The sequence below is a fragment of the Cervus elaphus genome, chromosome 8 (assembly GCF_910594005.1).
Source record: "Cervus elaphus chromosome 8, mCerEla1.1, whole genome shotgun sequence".
In the NCBI taxonomy this organism is placed as follows: domain Eukaryota; kingdom Metazoa; phylum Chordata; class Mammalia; order Artiodactyla; family Cervidae; genus Cervus; species Cervus elaphus.
In genome coordinates this window covers 22,619,569-22,631,910 of record NC_057822.1, presented here as the reverse complement: position 1 = coordinate 22,631,910, position 12,342 = coordinate 22,619,569, and the positions used below count along the sequence as shown (strand labels likewise).

The 12,342-nt window shown below is 45.7% G+C and overlaps 1 protein-coding gene across 1 annotated transcript in view; it reads right to left on the bottom strand.

The window, feature by feature from the left end:
• The window catches only part of FAM124B (family with sequence similarity 124 member B), a 52,086-nt gene extending 41,605 nt beyond the window's left edge, over positions 1 to 10,481 (bottom strand). Inside the window, exon 1 of the mRNA XM_043909868.1 lies at positions 10,381 to 10,481. The gene's annotated coding sequence lies outside the window, so the exon portion shown is untranslated. The remainder of the gene's footprint in view (positions 1 to 10,380) is intronic.
• Between the last annotated feature and the right edge of the window lie 1,861 nt (positions 10,482 to 12,342).

Genomic DNA, 12,342 nt, shown 5'->3' with positions numbered 1-12,342 from the left:
CTGATCCACACGTGCACCCAAGCATGCCCACCTTGCCCCCATTTTGTATCTGGTGAATTCCTGCTATTTCTTAGGAATGCAGCATAGGAACTTCTTCCTCTAATAAGCCCTCCCTGACTTCCCCAAAGTTCCCCACATTCATACTAATGTGATAACACTTGGCCTATTGCTAACTCTCCTTCAGCGTCTGTCTCCAGAGGGGAATGACTACAGCTGTATTCATCCTTAGATCTCCAATGCCCAATATATACCAGGTTTTTCAAAGCTTGGAGAATAAATTAACAAATGAACAGAAAGATAAAGGAACTTATAAAGGCCAAACACAGAGGAAACAACAGAGACAGCTGTGGAACGATTTGATGTAACATCCAAAATATATATACGTAGTTTTTTAACTATAGAAAGAGCTCTATCTTTTATAACTGCAGAATATCTCTGCTTACCACACTTCCTGATTTTACATGTAAGTTGGAAAATGCACATGGAATTTTTAGTCTGTAAGCCATACTTGACTGGATAAATAATGACACTGTATTGGAAGGGTTTTCTTTTTAAAATACTAATCAAGTAAGTCTTCTTCAAAGTTCAACTTTATTCAATCAAATCCAAATATCACCTAGTCCTGGAACTACATTTATAGTTATAAGTGCAAATCTTATCTTTCAGAGGGCATTCAGACTCTGACAGGGAAATGTGTGAAAGATAAAAAGTTTAACAGAAATGGAAGTTCCAGGAAGAATGTGTCTGGACAGGTATGCCTATGCATTATAATAATAGTCCAGTAAAAGTTCATATCCCCTATTGTTCGGGACTTCCTATCAGGAAGAAGTGGGGTTCCGTGTTATTGCATACCAACCTCATACTAATTACTGATTTCCTCTTGAAGAGTCAGATGAAACAAGAGTAAAATTCTCCATGATTCAATGACAAAATAATTTCCCTTCATTTTGGTTGAAAGTATTTGTTTCTGTTGATAGTAAAATCTCCAAGTAGGTAGCATTCTTTGAAAAGAGGGGCTGTGTTTAATTTTATCCAGAAGAGGAAAGTTACACTAAAACTCAGACTCTGTCAACAAGTCACTTTCTGGGAACTCCACATTTAGCTCATGCGTTTGGTCATGTCACAGCTCCCTCCGAAGAAAGCATTCATAAACTTGACACTGAGTATAGAAATGTTCATTCGGGAGTCAAAATTCAGACGTGTTTCATATACCAGAGTTGCAAAGGCAGTCAATTAAATTAATTCATTCTCTAATATTTTCCAGTGGGCTTCCCTTGTTGCTTAACAGTAAAGAATCCACCTGCCAATGCAGAAGATGAAGCCTCAATCCCTGGATTGGGAAGATCTCCTAGAGAAGGAAATGGTAATGTACCCAGTATTCTTGCTTGGGAAATCCCATGGACAGAGGAGCCTGGTGGGCTACAGTCTGTGCGGTCACAGAATCGGACACAACTTAGTGACTGAACAAGAACTATTTTCCAACAGGAGGTGAAATGATGACAGCTCAATATTCAGTTAACCAGAAGAAGAGAGGGTCCAGGAGCCCATTGCTAAGCATTCTGATGGCTCAAGCTTTTCTGAAAAGTTTCTCAGTACTGTTTCTATTTTTTGAAAATGATAAAGGTATAATCCTATAAAATGTATTTTTTGGATGATAATTCATTAACTGAATCCGGGTAGAAAAAGGATAAATAGTTAGAATGACTCATGTTTGAAAGGGTGAGAGGTAAGAAGAAAAATTATCGTTTGGTGCTGTGAGCATCATCATTTTACGGGAGACAGGTCCACGGAGAGAGGGTATTTACTCTAAGGGCCTTCGCTCTGAATCTTTGCAACATTCTCCTCGGTCCTGTCCCAGGGCACAAACATTTTACAGCAGAAAGGTGAATGTGTCCTTGACCACTGAGGTCTTCTGTCTGAATCATCATCAGTCAATCCTTGAAATGAAAAAATAGGAGACTTCCCCTGGGGTCCAGCAGTTAAGACTCTGAGCTTCCAGTGCAAGGGGTGAGGATTTGGTCCTTGATCGGGAAACTAGGATCCCACATGCCATGCGGTGTCACCAAAAAAAAAAAAAAAAACCATAGAGAGAGACAAAGAGAAGGAAAAATAGTGTATTTCGTAACAGTAGCAAGGTTTAAAGAGTCCGAGTGCAGATCACCACTCTAGAACTGGGAGCAGATTTCATCTCAACAGAAAACATTTCTAATCAAAGCAAAACTCCAGTGCTGACCTCTCTGTTACTGAGACATCTGAGGTAATAGCAAGCATAAACTTGAGGGTCACCCTCAATACAGAAGGTGGTTCTGCCATTTTCAATAAGCTCACATCCTACAGTAGATGATCCTCCCCTCCCTGTGTGTACAAGCAGCTCCATCTCCTCTCTCCTGCAACCTAGGCTGTCTCTGTGCCTTATTTTGCCCAAGAGAATGCAGCAGAAGTGATGCTATGTGACTTTCAGGCTTCTGCCTTAGGAGGCCCTGCAGCTTCCATGTTTACGCTTTCAGACACCAGCCACTAGTTGAAGAAGCTGAGGCTAGACTACCAAAGGATAAAGGACCATGGAGAAAGACAGAGGGGGACCACTCAGAGAGAAACCCAAGACCCCCCAGCCAACAGCAAGCACCAGGACCCCAGTCGTGTGAATAAGGCCATCTTGGATTTTCCAGCTTAGTGATGCTAATATTATTTTTTAAAAAAGCTTCCCAGCCAGTCTCAGACATACAGATTCACTAAGGCCCCTAACATCTCAGAGCAGAGAAATGTTGACCTGCTGAGCCCTACGTAAGCCCCTGACTGCCACCCACCCCTCCAGACCTGAACAAATAGTCATTGTCTGCTAAGTTTCAAGGTGGTTTGTTCCATAGAAATAAATGATTCATCTGTAAAGTGTGACCAGTTATATTAGAAGCACCTCCCTCCTCACAGGGAGGAAAAGGACATATATGTGATGCTAAGAGCAGGGGAAGTTCCTTCAGGTAGGAAATCTCCATCAAAGGGAACTGTCCATATTTAGCTCACACACTTGGTCATGTTACAACTCCCTCTGAAGAAAGTGTTCATAAACTTGACACTGAGCATAGAAATGTTCATTCGGGAGCCAAAATTCAGATGTGTTTCATATACCATAGTTGCAAAGGCAGTCAATTAAATTAATACAGTCTCTAATATTTTCCAGCGGGCTTCCCAGGTGGCTCAGCGGTAAAGAATCCGCCTGCCAATGCAGGAGATGCAGCCTCAATCCCTGGATTGGGAAGATCTCCTAGAGAAGGAAACGGCAATACACCCCTGGACTGCTGCTAAATATGGGCAGATGAAATCTGGTCCCAGTTCTAGAGTGGTGATCTGCATTCGGACTCTTTAAACCTTCCTTGCTGTTGTATTGTCATTCTGTCATTTTGCAAGGTAGGCTGAATGTCCCAATACCCAGCGATGGTATGAAGGGTGATTGTTCTCTAAGATGATATGATTTCTCAAACCCTCTGAGGCCCTTTTCCCACCCACACATTCAGTGGGTTCTGAGACTGAGGAGAGCTGGGCCAGTTCCCCAGTCATTAAACTGTGAATCTGAGCACACTCTCAGAGTGGAGAGCAGCAGATTTCCTGGGGAGGCCAAGACCCTTATCCAAAGGTGCCTCCTACACACCCTGCTTTGAGAAACAGCCCCAGATGGTTCTAAAAAGCAGTCTTCCAGGGTGACTCCCTCCCCTGCAACCTTGGAGGGGAAAAGGGCCTTTTCTGGGGTCATGGAGACCAAGACTATATTCTTTCCAGGGAGGTGTGACTGAGCGTCACAAAGACAGACAGCTGATATCAAAGAGACCCTGGAAGGAAGCAAGATCGCCTGGACAAGCAACAGCAGTGGGAACAGAACACAAAGACCCCAAGTCCCCAAGGAGGATAATAGAGGATTCCTGTGGGAGCCTGGGTCCGCAGTCCTTTTCTGCTCTGCCACCAACTGTGATTCTTTTACAGTCTCTGTGAGGGCGGCTGGGTTTCTGTGGGAGGTAACTAGGACTCTAATTTCCTTAATATCTTTATAACAAAATCTCATTTTTTGGCAATTTGCATTTTTTTTTTAATCAAAGCAATCTAAATAATGAAGCGGTGGTAGGGAGAGGCAGCAAGTTAGTCACTCCTATCTCTTTAATCTACAGTGAGCCACTCCGAATAAAGATGTAATCTAAGTAAAAGCAGCATTTGCCCTGCAGGGAACTTCCAGACAAATATTCTGAGGTATCTGGAAAGAGGTATCACCTCCCATACTGGAAATTCTGGAACAGCCATGAAGACACTGAGAAATGGAGTATTTCCTGCCCTATCAGCAAGCAAGGATGGCACAGTCATCAGGGATTGTAGCCCTCCAACGTGGCAGGGGAACCAGAGATCAAATTTCCAACATCCGCTGGATCAATGAAAAAGCAAGAGAGTTCCAAAAAAACACATCTATTTCTGCTTTATTGACTATGCCAAAGCCTTTGACTATGTGGATCACAATAAACTGTGGAAAATTCTGAAAGAGATGGGCATACCAGACCACCTGACCTGCCTCTTGAGAAACCTGTATGCAGGTCAGGAAGCAACAGTTAGAACTGGACATGAAACAGCAGACTGGTTCCAAATAGGAAAAGGAGTATGTCAAGGCTGTATATTGTCACCCTGCTTATTTAACTTATATGCAGAGTACATCATGAGAAACGCTGGGCTGGAGGAAGCACAGCTGGAATCAAGATTGCTGGGAGAAATATCAATAACCTCAGATGTGCAGATGACACCACCCTCACGGCAGAAAGTGAAGAAGAACTAAAGAGCCTCTTGATGAAAGTGAAAGAGGAAAGTGAAAAAGTTGGCTTAAAGCCTAACATTCAGAAAACTAAGATCATGGCATCTGGTCCCATCACTTCATGGCAGATAGATGGGGAAACAGTGGAAACAGTGGCTGACTTTATTTTTCTGGGCTCCAAAATCACTGCAGATGGTGATTGCAACCATGAAATTAAAAGACCCTTACTCCTTGGAGGGAAAGTTATGACCATCCTAGAGAGCATATTAAAAAGCAGAGACATTACTTTGTCAACAAAGGTCTGTCTAGTCAAGGCTATGGTTTTTTCCAGTGGTCATGTATGGATGTGAGAGTTGGACTATAAAGAAGGCTGAGCGCCAAAAAATTGATGCTTTTGAACTGGGGTGTTGAAGAAGACTCTTGAGAGTCCCTTGGACTGCAAGGAGATCCCACCAGTCATCCTAAAGGAGATCAGTCCTGGGTGTTCATTGGAAGGACTGATGTTGAAGCTGAAACTCCAATACTTTGGCCACCTGGTGGGAAGAGCTTTTCATTTGAAAAGACCCTGATGCTGGGAAATATTGGGGGCAGGAGGAGAAGGGGACGATGAGGATGAGATGGTTGGATGGCATCATCGACTCAATGGACATGAGTTTTGATGGACTCCGGGAGCTGGTGATGGACAGGGAGGCCTGGCGTGCTGCGGTTCATGGGGTCAGACATGACTGAGCGACTGAACTGAACTGAACTGAATGTGAGCTGCTGGACCCTAAGGGCACTCAGGAAGGAGAAAAATATCTTTGGGCTTTCCAGATGGTACAGTGGTAAAGAATCCGCCTGCCAGTGCAGGAGACGCAAGAGACGCAGGTTTGATCCTTGGGTTGGGAAGATCCCCTGTAGGAGGAAATGGCAACCCACTCCAGTATTCTTGCCTGGAAAATTCCATGAACAGAAGGACCTGGCAAGATACAGTCCATGGGGTCACAAACAGTTGGACACAACTGAGCACCTGAGCACACACAGGCCATCAGATTGCAGCCACTCCCTAAGGTGAGCCCCATGGAAGCTCAGGGTGTGAAGAACATAGGACACTGACCCCAGGTTTGATGGTTTGATGCATATAAAAGGGATGATTTCAGTGAATCCAGACTTTTGCATCTTCCCAGAAAATCGATAAATTCCTTAATTTAGGAGATCTGGTTTTCTTTAATTTACCATCATTTTTTGATGCTCAGACTACCTGCCCTTTGTTGCAAAACTTCTGTATAACCTGGCTCCTCCCCTCACCTCCTCAGAGCAGTTCTCTCAGGGTCACTTGAGATGCTGCCTCCTGGTCTTGAATTCCTAAAAATTTCCACCACGTAAACATAACTCTGAACTTTTAGGTTGTGAATATTTTTTCAAGTCAACAACACAATGACTTGTTTTTGAATGCTGTCCTTTTTTCCCATGTGCTCCTCATCATGCTAAACTTCTGGTCCAGGGCTGTAAGGTTTATTCCCAGAAACCTATCCCTCTCTCCCTTCCCCCTTTTCATTTGTGAGTGAATTCCTATCCCCAGAGCAAATTCTCCCATCTCCCACCTCTACTGTTAGTGGTAAAGAACCTGCCAGCCAATGCAGGAGACATAAGAGATGCGCGTTTGATCCCCGGGTTGGGAAGATTTCTGGAGGAGGGCATGGCAACCCTCTCCAGTATTCTTGCCTGGAGAATCCCATGGACAGAGGAGCCGACAGTCCATGGGGTCGCCAAGAGTCGGACATGACTGAAGTGACGGAGCACATGAACCACCTCTACACCAGCACTAGAGAAGAGACTCCCAACCACTGTACACCTTTCTCCAGAGGCTTTTGTTCATACATCCCACCCCGCTGGGCCCCCCCCACCGCCATGCCCTTCCACTTATTAAGTCCTTCAAGATTTACTCCAAAAAGCATTCATCATATCACTGTTCACTTAGTTTTCTGTGGAATTGGAATGCTTTATAAAGAACGTGTAGTCAGGCAAGGCAAGTCTGTAGCAGACTTTGCCTAAAAGGATTGAGTTATAAAACACTTAAGGGACTTCTTTATCATGTAAATTCCACCTTTGTAATGCAAATCCCATTGTATGGCCCCTGCCAGGAGAATGAGAGCAATATTAATTTACTTACTCTTTAATTATTCTCCTCTCTCGGCAACAGCCCCTAGGATGATGTAAGGATTCCAGGGCCAAGAAGAATATCTTCCACTAACATTCCAAAGTGCCTTGGCATCCTGGGAAAGCTGGATTTTGACCTTGAGAACGACAGGCAAACTGGGAAACTCCCCAAATCAACAAGGATTTATGAGTGACAAGCGGTGACTCTGGGCAGTCCTGAGTTTCCCTTTCTCATTCTTTTATCTTTCATAAGATTACAGAGTTGTACCAGCTTCTTTTGCCACAGTCTGTAAATTTTTCTATTATTCTTAAATAGAACAAATCAAAAGTAAGTAAATGCCAGTATTTTAGTTTGTATGATATTGCCTTTAGGATAAAACAGGAAGTCTGTGACTAAACACTAGACACAGACAGTATTAAGGAGATTCATTTATTCTTTAAACACATGTGCATGCTAAGTCACTTCAGTCATGTCCAACTCTTTGAGACCCTATGGACTTTAGCCCACCAAGCTCCTCTGTCCAAGGGATTCCCCAGACAAGAAAATAAGTACTAAAAAGAAAATTAAAAACAAAATATATACTGAGTGCCCATTAAAGCCATGGCATGATTTCTAACAAAGTAGTTTATTAATATGACTAGTAATTTTAGTAATGACAATTATATTTGTTCATAGCAGCTACCAGGTGTATAGATGCTCTGTTTATTATGTAATTCACACACAATCCTATTTAGCTAATGAACCAGCAGAGACTCTGAGAGGTTGGTAGCTCCCCCTCCTCCCCTCCTCTTGCCCCAGGGGTAATGCAGCCTGGGAAAGCCTGAGTTAGGATTCAAATTGATAGATTTTGACCTTGCCATGTTCCCCAATCAGGTCGTATTACAAAGAAGAGAGCAGTGGAATTAAAATACCCTCGGTCTAGAAAATATTTTGTATGATTCATTATTAAAACGACAAGCGTTTCCCATCTTCGGCTTGCAAGCAACTATCCAGCTCATCAAAGTGATCATTTTTGAACTGGGTTTACCCACAACTGCCTTTCTTCACTCCTCAGTTGATGCTTTGGGTTTTTGTTTTTGCTTTTTTCTTCTTTTTTTTCTTTTGCCCAATCCTCTTCAGCTTAAAGCTGTGACATAAAGACCCTTGTGTATTTTGCTCTCTTGCACAGGGTTCTGGTCTACTGACACTCATTTGAATCTTGTTGATTAGTGTCAAGATTCAAATGGCTAAGCGATTTCTAACTCCTACAGTTACTTCTTATCCCCACACAGTTACTGAGCTAATCTGGGGGAAGGTCCCCTGTAACTTGAGCCTTTATCCTCTCAGGTATTAATTTGCCAAGCAGATGGAAAAAATCACCATTCAGTCCAGTTCAGTTCAGTTCAGTCACTCAGTTGTGTCTGACTCTTTGTGGCCCCATGGAACCTTCCCTATCCATCACCAACTAACAGAGCTTACTCAAACTCATGTCCATAGAGTCGGTGATGCCATCCAACCATCTCATCCTCTGTCATCCCCTTCTCCTCCCACCTTCAATCCTTCCCAGCATCAGAGTCTTTTCAAATGAGTCAGTTCTTCACATCAGGTGGCCAAAGTATTGGAGTTTCAACTTCAGCATCAGTCCTTCCAATGAATATTCAGGACTGATTTCCTTGAGGATGGGCTGGTTAGATCTCCTTGCAGTCCAAGGGACTCTCAAGAGTCTTCTTCAACACCACAGTTCAAAAGCATCAATTCTTCGGTGCTCAGCTTTCTTTATAATCCAACTCTCACATCCATACATGACTACTGGAAAAACCATAGCTTTGACTAGACAGACCTTTGTTGGCAAAGTAATGTCTCTGCTTTTTAATATGCTGTCTAAGTTGGTCATAGCTTTTCTTCCAAGGAGTAAGCGTCTTTTAATTTCATGGCTGCAGTCACCATCTGCAGTGATTTTGGAGCCCAAGAAAATAGAGTCTGTCACTGTTTCCATTGTTTCCCCGTCTATTTGCTATGAAGTAATGGGACCATAATCTCAGGTTTCTGAATGTCATGTTTTAAGCCAACTTTTTCACTCTCTCACTTTCATCAAGAGGTTCTTTAGTTCTTCACTTTCTGCCATAAGGGTGGTGTCATCTGCGTGTCTGAGGTTACTGATATTTCTCCCGGCAATCTTAATTCCAGCTTGTGTTTCATCCATCCCAGCATTTCTCATGATGTACTCTGCATGTAAGTTAAATAAGCAGGGTGACAATATACAGCTTTGACGTACTCATTTCCCAAAAATCACCATTGAATTTTTCTTTTCATTGGCTCAGCATTACACAAGTAACACATAAGAAGGTGGTCTTTATGGAGCAAAACGTGATCACCCCAAGTTAGAAAGGAGAGGAGAAACAGCACCCCGGATACTGCAGTTACTTTAAGCTGCACGTTCTCTTCAAGCCCAGGTGGTGTGCTTGCACCCTTGGCCTTTCATTCAGATCCCCCTGGTCTCCTCCACAACCCCACCCCTCATCCCCAGCCACCACCCTCACTCCTCTTTAACTTCTTCTCCATCAATAGTGCTGGTATCACCACTCACCTTTTAGTACAAAGGGAAGACATAAATAAATACCTTTTAAGTATCCAGGAGAAAAGTCATAAACAGAAGGAGGGAAAGAGGGAGCTGGGCCAAAGGGTGGATGTCCACAAATTCCCGTCCAAAGGAGATGATGGGGCTCGGGTGATCACGGGGCCGGGTTTGAGAACCTAGTTGGAGGACCTGGTCTCTAACGTCGCTTTTGGATCTTTTCATGATGGATGTAAGGAGGGGGTCTGGGCGGACGCTGAGTGGGGTTCTGTGCAAGACACCACGTGACCTCTGTGCGCTGTTAAAGATGGGGGTGGGGGTGAGGACGGGAGTTCAGTTCATGGGAGACGGTATCAGGAGAATCCAAAATGGGAAGCCAAAGAAAGGGCACTAAGGATTCAGGAAGCAGAATAACGGGGCAATCAGAGAGTCCATTCAGAGACCCGGGACCCATCGTCAATGACAGAGAGGAAGGAAATACAAGCCGACGTCCAGGGAATCTCGCAGGCCGCATTCAGAAACGAAGCGACGCCAGGTCCCCCCAGCCCACCCGCATCCCGCCTCTCTCGCAGGCTGAGTCCAGGGACTCAGGTTCCATCGGTGCCAGGCTAGTCTCCCTGAAGGCTGGACGGGGACTTCGGCTTCCCGCCCCACCTAGGCTCCGGCCCCTTCCCTCCCAAACTCTGGCCCCGCCCCACCTAGGCTCCGGCCCCTTCCCTCCCAAACTCTGGCCCCGCCCCACCTAGGCTCCGGCCCCGCCCCACCTAGGCTCTGGTCCCGCCCCACCTGGGCTCCGGCCCCGCCCCTATCTAGGCTCCGGCCCGGTCCCTCCACGACCCCGCCCTGCCCGCCCCTCCCCCACCCACCATCCCAGCCCGGGCCACGTGGAAGCCGCCAACTAACCCCTGGCACAAAAGGGCTTGCGGGATGTGCCACTCCGCAGCCGCCGCCGTGGCTTTGCGCTCCCCTCGGTCCCCCTCGAGCTGTTCCACCTGGTCACCACCGGACTGGATGTTGGCGCCGCTCCGCTGCGCCCAGGTCCTGCGCGCGTTCGCGGTCCCCCGCCTGCCTCAGCCCCACCGCGGGCACAAGCCCCCCGCCCGGCCCGGGCCTGGTGCCCGGGGGCGCTTAGAGCGAGACCGATGGCCGGGCCACCAGGGACCTGGTCCATCCAGGATCTGATGGGGCCGCGGAGAGGCGGCGCTCTCCAGGAAGGCTTCCTGGAGGCGAGAGCCGAACGGGTGAAACTCTCACTGTAAACAGAGCCTAGTGTTTTCTTTTGGCCCCCCTTTTCATTTTCAGACCGATTATTTCCCGATTCACCGGATGTAACACCTCTTTACTTTTTCATGCCAATTTGGCTCTGACCTCCTCTACCCTAGAACTACCTGTTTCATGAGAAGTCTTGGGAATTATCCACGTATAAAACCCGCGGCCTAGTTGTTGTTTAGTCGCTAAACCCAGTCCGACTCTGCCACCCAATGGACTGTAGCCCGCCAGGTTCCTATGTCCATAGGATTCTCCTAGAATACTAGAGTGGGTTGCCATTTGCTACAACAGGGGATCTTCCCGACCCAGGGATCGAGCCCAGGTCTCCTGCATTGCAGGCGGACTCTTTACCACTGAGCCACTAGGGAAGATCCGGGCTAAATGGGGGTTATTAATTTATTTTAGCGTTACATGCTGTAAAGGACCACCCAGTGTTTCTTTCAAAGTGCTGATACCTTTTGAAGAACAAACAAGAGGCCAGGAGTTTAAAGAGAGAAGCCCAAAGGCGTTAACTGAAGTCGGATAAGGGAATTTTAGAAGCTGAAGGAGACTTAGGAGTTTCTGACTCTACCTTCCGCCCTTTCCCCAGGATGGTGTCCCCCAGGGCTCCCTTCGGACCTGTACCTACACCTGGAGGCTAGAGAACCATATCTAATCTTGAGTCTAAAGAGATGAGCCACCAACACCTGAGCAGAAAGGACTTCCTCATACTGGGCTTTCACTGACTAGCCTCAAGAAATGAATCAGATGTTCCATTACATCCCAAACACTCAAAAAGTTCAAAAGGAAGCTATTTTACAAAATGTGGCCCAAGTTCTAAGGTGCTATGAACACTGGGTTCCTTAATACATCCTTCAACTAAACAACTGAAAGCAGATTTCCCAGTGTGTGGTATGGAGGAATCAGTAGGTATTAGATGAATAGAAGAGTTGGAGAAGACTTTTAGAGAGTCCATTGGACAACAAGGAGATCAAACCAGTCAATCCTAAAGGAAATCAACCCTGAATATTCTTTGGAAGGACTGATGTTGAAGCTGAAGGTCCAATACTTTGGCCACCTGATGCGAAGAGCTGACTCATTGGAAAAGACCCTGATGCTGGGAAAGATTAAAGGCAGGAGGAGGAGGGCTCAAGAGAGGATGAGATGGTTGGATGGCGTCACTGACTCAATGAACATGAGTTTGAGCAAACTCGGGAAATAGTGATGGACAGGGAAGCCTGGCGTGCTGCAGTCCATGGGGTCACAAAGAGTCGAGCGACTGAACAACAGCAACAGTGATCAGATATGGATTAAACAAATCGTGGGCTTTAAAAAATTACACTACAGTAGCACCTCTTAGAGAAACTGATATCCTATGTAGTTCTTTAATTTCCAAAAGGGCACTTGGAGGTGGTAGCCAGCCCCAAGGTGGCCCCCAGGGGTCCTCACCTTGAGCTATAATGCCCCTGGTGTAGGTGACGGAGGCACTGAATCAGGGCTGGTGTGCACGACCAGGAGAAAACTGGGGTGTGACATCTGAGCTCATATCAAAAAAAGCATTAAATTTTTTTTTCTTTATTGTGCATTTGGCTGCATCATGCAGCATGTGGGATCCTG